Genomic DNA, 17,754 nt, shown 5'->3' with positions numbered 1-17,754 from the left:
GCTCCCAAACAAAAACTGAACTTAAAAGTTATTTAAAGGCAGTCCCTATATAAATGTATGAGAGATAGGCCTTGCAACAATTAAAACCAAATTTGGTAGTATTTTACTGTTAGGACATGTAAAACACATGAGTACATACCGTACCTTAACAATTCACTGCACCCTGCCCATGGGGACAGCTAGGGCCTAATTTAGGGGTGCATTACATGTATGAAAAGGGAAGGCTTTGGCCTGGCAAGGGGGTACACTTGCCAAGTCGAATTGGCAGTTTAAAACTGCACACACAGGCACTGCAGTGGCAGGTCTGACCCATGTTTATCTAGTATGTTGCTAGCTCCACGGAATCCAGTTTGTAGGGTGGTATTAATTAGTTTGATTCGTCCAGGTTTCTAGCTTTTTAAGAGTATTTTGGCACAGCATTTGATTTCAACTAGGAACAGGTGGAAAAATCCAATCTGCTCCTGAAGTTTCCTGAATTTGGGCACTCCATGCTGCACAGAGTTCCCTAAATTCTGCCACACAAATTGCGGCTAATATTTTCTTTTTCCATAAGCTTGTACAAGAATTGTTTTTGGTGCATGCTCAAGAGTGCCACAATACTTTCAGGCTGCTTGCAAGCACCCATGAGATTGTGCGTCTGCTACAGCTGCTTCTGGTTGAAACAGCACCATTATAGTGCCACTCATGAGCAACTGTGGGTGCACCTTGAGCAGATTCTCTACTCAAGAAGCAGCTCAATCTACTTGAAAATACATTTTCAAGTAGATATTCTACTCCAACAGACCATTCAAGGTCTTTTTTAGCGAAAGAAGCCTTTTTTTTTCCCAACAGGAAGGAAGTTTCCCAGAGACTCCACCTTCTTGTTCCTGTCTAGCAGGCTCCTATCAGTGCAGTGGTCATTTTTCACTTGGATTTCGCTAAGGAAGGATCACTCTGGTTGTTTGCATATATTCTATTGGACTTAAGGACTTTGAACCTGATTACAACTTTGGAGGAGGGTGTTAATCCATCCCAAATGTGACGGATATCCTGCCCACCGTATTACGAGTTCCATTGGATATAATGGACTCGTAATACGACGGGTGGTATATCCGTCACATTTGGGATGGATTTACACCCTCCTCCAAAGTTGTAATCAGGCCCTTTGTTTTTGTGATAAAACACAAGATAAAAAACTATTGAATTAGGGTGTTGTTTGTTTGAAAGGGCATGCACCAGTAATTACTTGTACTTTTCTTTGGTTTTTAGATTTCATTGTGGTGGGTTGCCTGGAGTTTTAGTAGGGGCCAAGTTTTTTGGGTTTTTTGCATTTCATTTTTCACATTTTGTAAGGAAAACATGTTGCACTGTTCAGTACCTTTTCTCCATGTTTGTTACATTTGCAATATTTATTCATTTTATTCTGTGTCTTAGTCTGCCAATGGCCCATCCAGCCAGGAGGCCAAGTAATAGTCATCAGTGAATGAAAGAACTGCTTCTGTAGAATATGCTTTTCTTAAGTTAAAACGTTGTTTAGGGCAAAGATGACATTGGATTCAATAACAAATGTTGCCTATTGTTTGTATTTCGTTTTTTTGTTTCTGCAATACGTGTATATGTGGGGTAATATTTGATGCCATAGGAGGATGAGTGTTGTTGTAAAATGTTTATAGCTCAGTTAATTTTTGTGTTTGGCATTGCTGAATTAATGGTAGTGTTGTCTTCAGTGTTATCAGTGACGTAATTAAACTTTAGGGGGGCCCTTGCAAAGTGATTGAGGGTGCCCTCTCCAGACTAACTCCAGAGCTCTCAGGCTAGGGTACTGTGCTGTGGGGGCCACCTAGAGATCAGAGCCCCCCGCACCACAGGGGGTATGAAAGCCTCTGTTAGCCCACTGAGTGTTACCATTCCTCCTTTGTCTGGCCATTGTGTGTGTGAGTGTTTGCCATAGGCCACCCTTTGTCTTTGTTCTCCATGCCATGCTGCCCAGGGCCATTTTGTGCATTGTTTCCATAAGCCTGAAAGTCTTCTTTGTTCTCCATGCTTCCTTACTCGCTGTTATTGATTGACCGTGTGGCTGGTGGCCATTTTGTGTAGCCAATCAGTGTGCTTTTCCCATAGGCTAGAATGTGTTGTTTGTTCTCCTTGCATTCTTGTTCGCTGTTATTGTTTGACCATGTGTCCAGCAGCCATGCTGTTCAGTCAGCCAGTCTGCTTTTGCCATAGGCTAGCCTGTTTTTTTTTGTTCTCCATGCCTCCTTGTTTGGTGTTGTTTGTTTGATTATTTGGCCGTTGGCCATTTTGTGCAGCCAGCCAGTGTGATGTTGAAATAGGCTTGTATGTGTTCTTTGCCCTCCATGCCTCCTTGCTTGCTGTTATTGTTTGGCTATGTGGTTGGCAACCATTTAGTGCAGCCAGCCACTGTGCATTTAACATAGGCTAGCATGTGTTCTTTGTTCTCCATGTCTCCTTGCCCACTGTTGATGTTTGAACGTTAGTGTGCTTTTGCCATAGACTTGCATGTGATATAAGTTTAATAATATGCTCAGCGATCATTGTAGTATATGTGCATTATGAATATGATTATGATGAACAGTGCTTTATATTATATGCATTTTTTTTGCATTTTGTACATGCAGCTTCTTGCCTCCTTATAGGTTTCTCATACTCCTGTTGTTCAAACATTAATTTCCATTTAAAAAAAAATTATTAACATTTTAAATTTAAATTTCTTAATTTTATTTTCAGCTAGTTTTTATTTTTTTCATTATATGTTTAATTGTTTTAATTTTTAATTGTATTTTAATGTTTTATTGAATTTAATTTTTATTATTATGTGTTTATTTATTTGTTGCATTTTGCCTCCATCCATGATCCATCCACTCCCTCACTGCCATAGGCGAAAAGCAGCACAAATGCATTACATTCTTTTAGGTATTATTCCATTTCCCCCTGGGACCCCTGCCTGACATAGTAGGTGCATGGCACACACAGCGACATCATTCATTTTTGATTGATTATTCCATATCTTCCTGGACCACCTTGTCTGCTATAGGCACACACACATTTAATTTTTTAAGGATTATTCCATTTACATATGCACCTCCCTGACTGCCCCAGGTGTCTCCTTTAGACCAGATGCACACAAAACAAAGAACGATATCTGTATGTTGTGTTATCCTGACTGGAAATTACATGTTCTGTTATTGTGGTGTGGTTTAACTTTAAAATAGTTTGATATATTGTTGCTCATTATTACCTAAGTAGCCAGCCACACTAAGTTATATTGTCTTTAAGTTATATTGTCTTTGTCTGTGCTAATTCAAACTGCAGCAATGTCATGATTCACTAAATATTTTTTCTTGCTTGTTTGTAATTTGGTGCACAAAAGAAGAGACATCACCCACAGTATGGCCAAACTGAAGACCTGTCCAAAATATATGACCACACAACATGTGATGTCAGTCCTCCAATCTCTTCCACTTGTGTAGCTCAGTTACACTGCCACATGGCAGCTATAACATTACCCCAAAGATAGGTGCTGCCAAGAAAGTGGCCAGTGAGAAGAAGCAACTTTCCATCCCTTGTGTGTTGACTGCATTCTTTTTCTGTAGATGTGTGTCTCCCGCAAAAGCCTTGGGGATCAACCTGAGAGCAGCAGTCCTGAATCAAAGACACCACCCCAACCTAAGCTCAAGCCCAAGTCTGTCAGTGCAAACATGGTGATGCAAACAAGCAGTGATGTTGAATTCGATTTGTTCCCTTCAAAAAGTAGTACCCAATTGTTACAGGAAACAGAGCAAGGGGGACAGCAGCCAGCAATAGTAGATTTTCCTGAACTTGGAGTAGAGCAGGAGGATTAGCTTTCAGCCGAGTAAGAACCTCCTCTTATTAGAATCAATGGCTTCCAGATCTCCAGAAAGAAAAAGGAAAGGTTCTCCACCATCTTCTACAAACATCCCTTCTGATGATGATGATATGCTGATCTGGACATGTACTCGACCTCAGCAGAGTCTGAGAGATGGCAGAGGCAGCAAAGGAAAAGAAAAGTTTTGGAAAGGGATGAAAAGCAGGATGATGATCAGCCAGTCATAGTTATGGAAGCTGGCACAGAGGAGAACAACATTACTGCTCCAATTCAACCTGCTCCGAGGGATGTGGCACAGGTACCACTGCCAGCTCCCATATTTACAAAGACCCTGCTGAGGCTTGCACCAACCCCAGTTCTTCTGGTTCACATTATGGTATTAGAGGCCAAATAGCTCATATAAAAAACATCATGCAATTCAGTAGGAGGAGCACCTTAAAAGATTGCTAGTGGTGGTGAGAGGAGTTGGGAAACCTCAGCTTCAATTACGGTGGAAGGTCATGAGGACGAAGAGGGTGACATCTTTACATAAAATAACCCTGCCCCCAGCAGGGTGCCAGTATCATCCACCTCAGCAAACTTAAAATGGCACAAGAGTCAGGTGGAGATGCCACAGCATACAGTGACTGCCCCAAGACGCACATTGTGTCTACCATCTCCTACTTCTCAGAAGTTGCCTGCATCAGTGGCCCCAGAAAAGAAGAAAATCCAAGCTACTATTATGGGATTCTTTAGGCAGGATAGACCCTATGTCTACAGCTACCCAATGACACATTTATACAATGGGATGTTGGCTAAAAGTTAGCACTGGACCTCCTCCCTTTTTCTTTTGTCGATGGAGTGGGATTTTTAGAATTTGTGGTGGCTATCTGCCCAAAATGAAAAGTTCAAAGTCAGATGTGTTTTGCCAGAGTTGCTGTTATAGCACTCCATCACAATGTGTGGAATCGGTTGGACAAGCTTGGCAGCAAAGTGCTGTTCACCCTATCCACCTGATGACAAACAAGTAGACCAGTTGCCAAGCAACTGATTAGATGTGTATCACTGCACATTGGATTTCTTCTGTGGGAGTTAGGCAACAGCTTTCTATAGGTTTCAGCCCTGAAGATTGTTTTATGGGCATTCTGCTTCATGCTATAGTAGCCATGTTCACAGCTGCAACCATCTTGGAGGAGTTCAACAGCAGGGTGTTTGAATGGCTGTGACCCAGAAGTCTCTGAATTATATTTGTTTCCATGGACAGTGGCAGCAATATAGTCATGGCCATGTCAATGGTGGCTAATTCAGGGCCCTGTGTTTGGCTATTTCCATCAACCTGGTTATGCAGGACTTTCTAAAAAAAGAAAACATAGGAACATTACCTGCAGAAGAATCTGTACTTATTCCAACCATTGTTTTAAAACTAGGAAGTAGTTGAGGATAATTAATTGTGCTAATAGAGTTCCAGTTAAAGCCCTCATTCAGGAAGTGCCAACATGATGGCACTTGACCTATTGCATGTTGCAATGTCTGTTTGAGTAGTACAAACAGACTAATGACTATTCCATGAAAGGTGAGGGGAGGGGATGCAATTGGGAAAAGTATGGGCATGAATGAGGACAAATGGGGCCTAGTTAAATGCCTGATACAGATGCTACTCTCTTTTGGGGTCTTCAGCTGGAAAGGTACCAAGGAGTACAGTGAGATGTGCCAAGATATCCTCTTGATGCATCTGCTACAGGATAAGTTAAAAAAAAGCGGTCTGAAATTTTCACTCTCACAGATGTGAATGAAAATGCAGGAGCGCCTGGTTGAGAGATTCATTCTTCACTTGGCTGTTAATTCAAGGCTGCAAATTTACATAATGCTGTCCAAAGAGTAAATCCCTGCCACACTACTTGATCCACTTCACAAAAAAGTTCTGATCATGTTCATTCCTTTTTCTGAAGGGGAACCTTCAAAATACATGAGATGGATTACTGAGGAGGCCGGAGACCTGGAAGAACGACGGCTGGAAATTAGAGACCCACTCTGAAGTTATGGGGTGTCGCCTTCAACTTCCAAAGAGGGCTGTCTTGTCTAACAGCAGCCAACAGCAACAACCACAACAGGAACAGAAGAATTAGCCCCAACATCTGCATTGGCCTGGTTTACAGTGGCAGATCTTGAATGTAGTACAAAAGCAAAGCAAAAGAGGGTGAGCAAGTGGCAATACCGATGACCATTCAGTGGATATTCTAGAAATATCTGCATGACCAAAAAGAGGTCTATGTGGATCAAAGCCCATTGGTGTTTTGGAATGGGAAGATATGACAATGGCTAGAGCTCAGCTGGCTTGTCCAGTACCCAGTATGTCTCCTGAGCATGTTCAGTACAGCTGTCTCAGTTGTGACAATGAGAAGGACCAGTCTCGCTCTCCTCAAAATGCCATGGTCAAAATGAACCAGCATTTCATACCACACTATTACGCTGTTCCTGAAACAGCACAGGAGGAGGATAATTGGTCAGAATCAAGTGTGTTAATTGATCAACTTCTGGGTGAAACCCCTGAGTTTGAGGTTGAACTCTAATTCCCTGACTGAGTATGCCACCATAGTATTTTTTAATTGTTTATCGTCAAACTTCTTTCTTTGCCAGAAAAAATAAATGTAGCAGGTGGTATATTATGTTTGTGTCTGATTTATGCTGCCCACTTTTCTTAGTCCCATCTATGGCCGGATTGGAGTTGGACCAGTGTGCAGTGAAGATGCCTCCCCATTCTCTTCAGGACATTGGAGACAATGATTGCCTCCCTCCCATGCCTACCCCTTTTTTTCATCACCTAGAAGGGTTGCCCCAGGGTTGCCCCAGAGGATCATTGATTTCAAGACTGCCAATCTCCAATGTGTTGCTTGCATCAAAGAGAAGATACAATTGTATACCTACCACTGAGCTTGGATTGAGTGATTGTGAGTGATGATTGATGATTGATGATTTATGTGATTGCAGACAGTAAGGGAGAGTGTTCAACTTAGTAAACTTCATTGTATTGATTTGCAATGTTTGGGGCCTGATGGATGATAATTTTTTCTGAAGGTGATTCGCCTTTTCAGACTTGGTGAAATTTACATGCAGGGTCCACTCTTTTTTCTGTTTTTTCAGAGACCAGACCAGTGACTTTAGTTAACAAACAGAAATCTACACCACAGAATACTCCAATCATGTTTCTCTACTTGTTCTTCAGCAGAAGTGTACTACAGGTCTTTCTCCCATGGGTCAGGACTGGGATGGAGTTACTAAGAGTCTGAGAGTGGGGATACCTCAACAGCCAGAAGAAGGAAGTTGTCAACTTCAAAGGGACACCATGATGATGATGTTGACTCTGAGGCCTCAGATCTGTGGACTGGGGAGAGGTGTGTTGATTTAGGTAATGATGCTGAGTATGTATGCTGCCCTGCTGGCTCAAACGTGAAACTCCTCCTAAGCTCTTGCTCTGCCTCTGAATCTTCTTTGTACACTCTTCATAAAGCTTACCTTCCTTCTGATCTTCTCTTTGACTCCACAATGCAGTTTCTGTTTTACAACTCCCAGGCCTTCTCCTCTCCAGCATGAACGAAAGGCGAAAGCTCAATATTCCTGCTTACTTACCAGTCTGGTTCAGCCAGGCACCCTAGATGATGGACATTCTGAGGAGAATGCATATGCACTGCCCAATTTGGCAATACACTATCATTTTCCTTTCATAAATAATTTTTTAGATGGGTTCACTTTGCTTCTCTATAATTTTTATCTTTCAAATCGAGATGACAGAACATTTAGATATATACTAATTTAGGCCTCTGGGGCTGATGGACTGTTTGCAATACATTTAACTGAACTGTGTCATATTCGTTCCTTTATTTTCTTTCACAACAGATTGATGATGGTGTGCTGCTCATCCCCTTGATGAATATTGTCACTTTTCTCACCTTTCCACAAATCCCCTTTGCCATCCATCATGTAAGCGATATCCCTTTTCCCTGGGTATGTATGATTCATTGGTGTATGCTTAATTTTGAACCATAAATGGATCACACACTTGATGAGGAAGATGTGGTAAAAGAAACACCAACTCACTGTGCGAATGTCTATTACCTGAGCAATAGCTCACACTGGCCCCATTTACCCACCACACATAATTTCTCAACATCCTCATTCAGGCCTTGTGTTGTTTAAATGCTGAACCTTGTCCACTCCTGATTCTGAGTCCACTTCTCCTGACTTGAGGATTTCATAAGTTTAGTTTTAATTAATTACTAGCTCCGCATTGGTTAGAAGAAGTTAATATTGCTAGTTTTTGTTATCAAATCAGGTTTTCTTTGTTGTTTCAAGGTGGCAATCTGGTCTCAGTCTTTAAAATGTTCATATATAAATAATATAACTCATTTACGCTATGTTTTCTTTCAATCTAGTTGCCTCTGATGTATAATCCTTTGATGAATCCTACAGCTAGAGTTCACCTATGTGGGAGTGGGATTTTGCAAGGGATTCATTTACTTCCATGTTAGCACTTAATCCTGCTACTACTACTACCACCATTATATGGTACCTTGGAGAACTGGGCAGTAGGAAGACTGAGAGAGGTAGCAGCCCTTGCTTTATCTATTTAGGTAACAGAACATTGGAGTAAAGTGAACTAGTTTAGTTAGTAACTAAATTTTACTGAAGATATTGTTTGTGTTTATTCAGGTTGTTATAGGCAATATAGGAAATGGCAATCCCCCTAGTGGTCAATATACTTACAGAGGGTAGTAAGACAAAGGGATAACTAACTGGTATATACTTTTTAGGTTAATCAGGTTTTAAAAATAGGCTATGCTAAAAGACAGCATTGCAAAGTAAAACAACAAAATAAAGATTTGAGGTTTAAAAAATAAATTAAAGCATTCTCCTTTTGATTTTTAACAATGATAAAAGCCAACATTCTACCCACAACAGTCCCATCCCTCTACCCAAGCATTTCACCCCATCCCCGACCAATGGCGAAGGAAAACTTTAGTGTCCAAACCAGTCCAAACCCCAGTCCCAACTCCCTTTCCCACCCTCTCCACTCACAACAAATGTCCCTTCTACCAAAACAAAAATATAAACAAAGGGCTAAAAGAAAGGTGTTCTCCGTGTGCATCCAGAGATTGTTGAGGCTTCCATCAATTTGTATCACCCTGCAGCCCTGGCCCTCCAAATTTTGCAGTACACTGCACTGGAATATGCAGTCTAAATGGGGGGCAGCAGTGGTCTGATGTGAATGGGCAGCTACCAGTTGGTGGTGGCACTGCCAATGTTGTTGTTACTGGGAAGCTGGAGGTGCTGGCTGGCTGGACGATCTGGGGCCTGTGGTCAAGGAAGCTGCCTCATCCTCCTCTTCCTGCAGAGGCTCCAGACACTGGCACTCCAAACTGATGGCTTCCAACCTGTGCTGCCATGCTTGGGCTGCTATCTCCTGGCATGTATGTGGTCTACCAGGAGTAGCTATCCTAAGAACGGAAAATAAACTAATTGTAACAGTGCTCTGTGCAAATACTTGTTTAAAATCATAGTGGAAGAGCAGCAGTAACTTGTTGGTCCATTAGGGCCATTCAAATTTGATGTGATTGATTACAAATCACAGGGCCGTTTTCTTACCCACATATGTCTCATTGTAGTTGACAAATGTTGAAACGGTAACATTTGAAAAGGCATGAATCTGTTATGGAAGCCATGATGAAATGCATGAATCACTTGTTCAGAAAAATGTGATACATGCCGAAAAATGATTTTTCAATTTTTTCGTAGGGTGGGACAGAAAGTAGTAAGGAATAAAGGAGTGAAGTACTAAAAGGTGACTGAGTGAGCACTGGGAGAAAAGGGAAACACACCTTGTTTTTGGCTTTCAATGCATTGAAACATTTGGAAATGCCACATTAACTTAAGCAGATGCACATTGCACAGACAACACTATTGTACTGCTGAGTTGAACCATGTTGCAGTTAGGTGATGGTATGGTGACTAAAAGCCATGGGTAGTGAGGTGGTGAATGGTGATGGTTTCGAATATACATATCTGCCTTGCTTAACAAATTCATTGTGTTAAGGGAGTAGACAGAAAATTAAAATGCCCCTACTTTGAACCAAAGCTTTCATAACCAAACAAAGCAAGCACAATAGGTAAACCTGTCTGTTCCCAGAAGATCTCCCTTATTTCATCATCCAAGCAATTATCCATTCAATTTTTTATTGTTCTATTCACCCTTCAACACTCACTATTTAAGCTTTACATTCTCTTATCTAGTCTTTCACAATTCCAATCCTTCCATCCACATATATATCCATCCATCCATTCATCCATCTATCCATTCTTTCACCTATCAATCCTTTCAACCATAATTTCACCCACCCATCCATTTACCCATGCATTGTTAACCCTCCACCCATGCTTTAACTAATTGGGCATCTTTTTACCCATCTATCATTCAATCACCCAAGCATCCTTTTATCCATATACCCTTCCATCCATATTTTCACCCACCCCTGCATCTCCTAGCACCCACTTATGCATCCTTTCACCCACCCACACATCCTTTCAGTCAAACCCCATTTCACCCATCCCTTCTTTTAACCATCCATCCTTCGCTTTTCTATCAACCCATCAATTATAGCATTCATTATGAGCTTTAGTCTGCTTAGTTGAAGATAGATGAGGCCACTAAGAACTCATACCACACTATGGCTGCTAAAACAGGTGGTTCACAACGTCCCTCTGGTTAGTATACTAGTAATTGTCAATAAGTAAGCAAGGTGACTTACCAACATCTATCCCTGCTGCCGCTGGCTCTTTCCCTCAAGCTGCTGCTGTTTCTGGTGCACAGGTGCTGCCACTGGTGGTCTGTGTGGCTGGAAAAAACATTACTCACTTTATATGCCAGATACAACTCCCCTTGTTATTTTTTAAGAATAAATTCAACAAAATACAAGAACAATCGACCACTACAGTTGTATCTTCTTCTATCATTCACTTTAGGAACTTTGTTGGTTAACTATGTTAGAAAAGCCAGGTAGTCAAGTCAAGCCAACTGCACATTTTTCATAATGGAGGAGCAGAGCTAAGTCAATGAAGCGCAATGAAGTTATGCAATAATTTGTCACTCAAGGACATATGGTGAGGTCTTGGTTGGCAAATGCAATGCAACCGTCTTCATAATACTTTCTAGCCATAATTCACTGTCATTAATGAGAAGAGGTAAAGGTTAGTGAAAAATAATAATATAATAGGACAAATTAATGGGGCCAGCAGCTTTGCCAGCTACCACACTAATGGTGTCACTCTCATTTCCCTGACCCCCCTCCCCAGCCCTCTTATTGCCTTTGGTGCTGAGGTAAGAAATAAAGAAGATACTAAAAGATAAATGGTACAGTTAATCTCTCAGAAATTCTTTGACAGGCAAAGACAAATGATGCAACATTCAAATAAGATTGCCAACAGTACTAGAATCAATATGACCTATTCTTAAATTCCAAAACCTAAGCCCTATTCCAAATTTCCTAAACCTAAACTACTTGAAAACTATTAATGCATTGCAACAAGTGATCGTTGTTTGGCAGTCACATTTGATGGGCTGACTCAGTCTCCCTTTTCAACACATTGGTGCAGACCACACATCACTGGGAGTGTGATTGGGGTTGTATGAGTTGCATACAGAAAGGCACAGGGGATGCTAACTTTTATAAATTATTTATTACTACTACCACTATCTTAGTGACAGGACAGAGGAGTCTGCATGGCTTTTTAAATAATCAGTCCAAGTGAGCACCGACAAGTAAAATTAGGTAGCACCGAGCACCTGGCTAGCTCAAACTGAATCACAAAATATTTGTTGTAACATAAATTTATCTCTGAGTGTGAACAACATGCTATTTGATAAAAAAATAGCATTGCAGAACACAACAAATAAATAATTACTCACTGAGCCCTGACACGCGTCGATGCCCAGCTGGTCGAGCAGGTCCTGCTCACTGTCTAGCATGTCCATGCCCAGCAGTATGTTTGCTGCTGGGTGCACTGGACCTCTGCATGCAGACCCACATTCCAGCTTACCCTCCCCCACAGCAGTTGATGTTCCCGCAGGGCATAACTGTTCCCAGGCCTGCTGCCAGCATGGAGAGGAGGTGGCACTGTGCATAAAAAACAAGTGATGCCACTTTCACCTCAGAAAAAATGGTGCAGGACTGCACCGCTTGGTGGTGCCGACAACTGTGAGGTGTGTGGCTAGCAGCTGCACTGGCACCACCACTCCCTTTCTTGCCCCGGTCTGCCATGGCACTGGGTGGTAAGAAGAAAAGGGAAGAAATAGAAGAAGGAAGAAAAAATACTAAAGAAGTAAATGGAAACACAAAAAAAGTATTAAAAAGTCACGAAAACAAAATAAATGACAAAAATACACACACACAAGACACACTCTGATAAAATAAATGAAAATGAGGGGTGGATGAATTAGATAGCGGGAGGATTGAAAAGATTAAGGGCTTGATTTAGAATTTGGTGGATCTATGTTACTCCATCACAAGCGTGACAGGTATCCAGTCTGCAGTTTCACAATTGTCATAAGATATAAAGAAATCATAATATGGGGAAGGGGATATCTGTCATGTTTGTGATGGAGTAACCCCATCCACCAAACTCTAAATCAGGCCCTAATGATGGATTTAAAACAGGGACCGGCACCATGCACAGAACAGGAGCAAACAAAATGCCTGTAAACATGTGAAACGAATAGTGCCTTTTTTATGCAGTTTTCCTGGGAGAATGCACATCGCACTACTGAATGTTAAAAACATAGCATGATTGGACATGTCCAGCAGCTCCACCCAGTTGCAGAATTGTGCAGAATCCTGCTGATTTTTTAGGCCACTCTGGGGAATTATGCATAGCATAATTCTGTGAGCTCCACACAGGCCTAGCTTCTGCATCACTCAGGGTGATCATCTAATATTGTCTGGAAAGGAGGGTGACCTTTTTAAAAAACTGGCATGGTATAGGAACACTTTGGCCCCGATTTCGATGTTTGCAGTTGCTCCATCGAGCAGTGTCAGCGGCGGGCCTGAAAAGAATGTCACGTATGCTGTCTCCTGCCTGGCATACTTAGATGTATTGAGGCTAAGCCAAAGATTGCCACAATGGAGTGTACTTTGTCGCATCAGCTTCATCCCAAAGTCTACACAGTGGACTCCAATGCCAATGAGTAGGCCCTCCATCACCCTCCATCGCCATCTTGACAGTGGCATCAAACCAATCCAATTTAGATCACACAGTTTTGTCTGCAGCAGGCCCATGACGGTGGAAGTCCTTTGCAGAACCCGTTCAGTATAGTCCTATGGCTGTGGCCATTGGTTGGATGCTAGCAGCCCACAACTGTGAACATCTGCAAAACACACTATAAAACACACTCCATTTCAGACCATGACCCTTTTCCATCACACTGTAGAACACATTTGGATGCAGGGATTGCCACACAGGATGCAGGTTTATTCTGTTTTAGTCTTTCTCTGTATTTGGTTTTGCTAAAAACACATTTAATTGCTTTTCCCTCATCTTTTGGGGCACTAGTTTAATTTTTCTCCATAATCCACCATGGCAGGGAGGATGTTATGTTGTATGCCATCATTTCTGGAGATGTAAGTTGATCAGACAGTATCTGATGCTGTGTTTGGGGTATTGCTTAGGGGTGACACTATATTCCTCCTCACAAGTCAAGTACTGTTGTGGACAGACACAAGGCTATATTCAAACAAGGGGATTTCCAGTATTTTAAAAATGACATGAGGGAAAGTTTCATAAAACATGTCTTATATCATGATTGGGTCAGGAGGAATGGTACCTCACAAATGTATGCAGTAAGTGTAGGCTCCATTACTGGTAACTGTGCAATTAAAATGCATCTGATATATCAGAGTCGAAGCTGGTAAGTTGGTGCTATGACAATATGAGAATGTCCATCGGCACCAAAAGTATTGGTATTCTGTGTACAGTGGCATCATTCCTTATATGACATGTGTCTGCAAGCAGTTTGTCCTGCAAACTTCTAGTATGTTAATGTTGACAGTAGCAGGTGGACATGAGTCCTTAGTCCTTTACAAATGTGCATGTAAGCAAGTCTGTTATTACCAATTTGAATTTATCTGCCATACTGTATTGATTGCAACAGATAGGAATGTGTTCACATTGGTGAGAGAGTTGTACATCCTACAAACAACAATTTTGTGTCCTTAGCCCAGCCCAGAGGAGACATGGAGAGCAATGTGGCACTGAAAGGGACATTTGCATATGGAAGGTTACATCACATAGATGTTGTGGTCTCCCATCTTTAGCAGTCAATTTCCACCCCAAAAACGTATCCGCTGAGAGAAGAGAATCAATATTAGCTCTGAACTACAGTGGTTCATATTTGCCTCTAGGCCTATGTGTTTACTGATGCTGTTGGAACCCTTTGTCAAGGAGTGAACTGCAAGTGTAAAAGTGACATACATGATATGGAAGCTGAGATGGGGGATTACTGAACTTGTTGCAAATGTTGTGTGATGTACATTGATGTCTAATTCTATTATCTCAGATACCCAAAAACGGTTGTATCTGTTTTTTCAGCATCAACTGGGCAAGACAAAGGTGACAGTGGCCACATCGGTGGTGATGAAGTTAGCGACTGGGGATCAGGTATGGACACCAGTGATGCTGAGGGACCCACTGGCACAGAGGGGGAGGGGACTGGCCAGGAGGCCACAAGTGATTTTACATCAACCTCCTAGGCCTCCAATGAAGATCAGTCCCTAGTGGGAGTGGACCCTGGAGAAACTGTGACATCTCCTCCTTTGTCTGCCCCCCATTCCAATCTTCATCCTCCCACTTGCTCCCCCAGTTGGCTGCAGCTGTCCCTAAAAGGGGCAACATCACCTATGCTGCAGGGACCTCTGCCCTTCCCCCCGGTGTCCCAGAGTGCACTTACTGAGGAGGTTGTAGACCTATTACAGATGATCGTTGTAGGCCAATCTGCACTTCTGAATGCCATCCAGGGGCTGGCTAGTCAGAACACATAGATGCTGGATCACCTCGATGGCTTTCAAGGTGCCCTGTCCGGCCTACAGCAGGCATTCCAGGGTCTTGCCTCCTCATTAGTTGTAGTCTCCCACCCTAAACAAAGCCTACACACACCACAAGAAACATACATTAGTGTTATACATTTGTGATGGACATATTAATTTTGGTACAAGCATCCATGTTGTTACTGGACACTTACACCAAAATCATATGCCTTTCTGTTTTTGTGACTGGAAAATGTGTGTGTGTTTATCGTGAGATGATGCGTCAGTAATAAGCACATATGCATTCCATAGGGAACCTAGCACTTTACAGTTAAATGGGATCTTATCCTTAGGGACATGTGACTTTCATTCATCTCTACCATGTTTGCAGTTCACAAGTAAAAATTGTACTACATTCTGTCCACACCCGCATGTATCATGTTGTAGTGTAGTTGCTACATTATCATGGGAATGTTTGGTTCAGATTGAGTATACTGTTTCAGTTTATACTTTTGATACTTTGGGTACATTATTGCACACACCTGTGCGGACACTTTTCAATCTGTGATTGTTGCGACTTTTTGTGTATATGTTCATTGCCATGAAGTCCATACCAGATTGGTGGGTGCTACTTATATGTTGAGGTCTGTTTTATGTATTTTCTGACTAAACATTAGACACTTCAGGATTGGGCAGCATTATTGTGGTATTTGCACAAAATATTGAGCCATGCACAAATCCAGTATTACATTGACGCTACAATTCATAGGGTAACAGAAATGCCTGTGACTTACCTTCTGTTCCAGCGACAAGGGGGTTGATTTCCATTTTGGACCTGCCCCAGGAGCAACGCGAGGACTGGTAGCAGCAGGTTCATGGTGGCAGACATGTAGAAAGTGTTAAAAAGGTTAATTTATTCCTCATATAGGGCCAGATGTACGTAAGGATTTTACCCATTCTGTGTCTATGGGAAAAAGCTTTCGTACATATGGGCCATAGCTTCCAATCCGCCAACTCAGGTGTCGAATTCTGTCCGCTACAGTTGTATCAGCAGGAATGCACATCATGATTGGCTTGGCAGTAAAAGGGGCCGTCGTTCCACCGACAGTCGCTTCTGCCTTTGGCGTCATTGACGTGGGTGAAGTTCCTTGGCAGTGACGGCGGGCCATGGGCAGACTTTCACATATGCTCGCACTGACATCTAAATAAGGTGGGTGAACCATCATGGCAGCGGGTGGGTTTCCAGTCACAAAGTTAATGACGAAACCATTACTGCCAAGATTTAAAATGGCCCCTTTGTGTTTAAATCGCTTATCCAGCTAGATTTGTTAGAAATGACAGCCAATGTTCCAGTCTGGATTTAAATAAATTGTTGGGGAGTCCTTGCTGTCTGAATCACCGTCCAATTTGGAACGAATAATAATGTATCAAAATGTGTTGTCCTCCACATTAGAGAGTGCAGAAGTGGGTCCTCATTAACACTAGTTGAAAGGATTTCAGTAAGTAGTATTCATCGTAGAACATGGCAGGAAAGCAAAAAAATGACTTGCTATTTTCCTTTCAGTCTTATTCTTTTTTCCACTCAGACCTGTGAGTAAAGGGACATTTGCAAATTCATCCCATAGACACCAGGTTTAGGGAACATCTGTCCAGTACGTTTTTCTGTGCACTCAACAACTGCAATTGGATTTTGAATTAGAAACAGACGTGTGTTTTTACTTCACGACTGACCTGCACACAATTTGTAAATTAAATTATACATTGGTCTCCTCTACTTCAGCCAGCATCTGATAAGTTTATATGAATAGTAATCTGGAATTCCAGCCATTTAGGATATTACCATCACATTAACAGCTCCAAAGTGCGGGCTAAGCAGATAGTGTTCTAGAAACATATTTAAACTGAGGGGCAAAACAATCACTGAGGGTGTTCTTGAAAACAGTTAGTCTAGTTGATTTTTCAAAGACAGCCAAACTGAAATCTGAAAAATACAGTGTACCAGGTTGTTTAATTAAGATCTCACTAACCTTTTAACAATTCAGTATAAAACTATTAAGACAACAGCAACAATCAAATACAGAAAAAGGCAAAGATGCAAAATAATAAGGCAGCAGGCAAAGGTAAAAGGCATGCAAAGGAAAAATGCTTCTATTTCAACTAATCAATCAAGGGAAGTAGTCAACATGTTAGACAAATGTACTCATTGCTTGTTTTTTAAATAACAAAGACCGTATTCCTCTGAACCCCTACCTTACTCAAACATCAACAATTTAGTTGCACTGCCATTTTAACCCATTTACTGCCAGTGTAAGAAACCGCTATCCCCAGAATTGCAGGCAAAATCAAGTGGGCAAAGTTTCCAAACTGAGATGTGCTAAAGAAAGATAACTGCCTGTCACACATGGCAACAAAGTAGAAGATCCATAAGATTAATGTAACTTCCTCTGTAAAAAGCCAGTGCTATCTCAAGTAACTTAGGCCGCTACAATCAATTTCCAAACCTCTCATTTGTGAGGAAGTTCATGAATAGGAGGCACTTAGACCACATCAGCAACAAGCAGAACCCAATATCTTGTTCCATGAAATTAAAGTATACAAAGGGTCTTTGATGGAATGCTCGAATTGTTGTCAGCCACTTGTAATTACTTGGAACTTCATCCAAATCCATCATTATTTTGCACACCATGCCACATCAGCACATCAGATTGGACCCAGCCATATGCAAATCAGCATTGACCCTGCTCCAACGGGACCAGAACAGCCAGGCTAAGTCCTCCCTGAACTGGAGCACAAGCAACCTAGGACTGGGTTTGCCCTTCCGTGTTCACCATAAGGAGAACTGGTATGTCCAGATGTGGGTCC

The sequence above is a fragment of the Pleurodeles waltl genome, chromosome 3_1 (genome assembly GCF_031143425.1).
Source record: "Pleurodeles waltl isolate 20211129_DDA chromosome 3_1, aPleWal1.hap1.20221129, whole genome shotgun sequence".
In the NCBI taxonomy this organism is placed as follows: Eukaryota; Metazoa; Chordata; class Amphibia; order Caudata; family Salamandridae; genus Pleurodeles; species Pleurodeles waltl.
Note: the sequence above shows the minus strand (reverse complement) of the source record.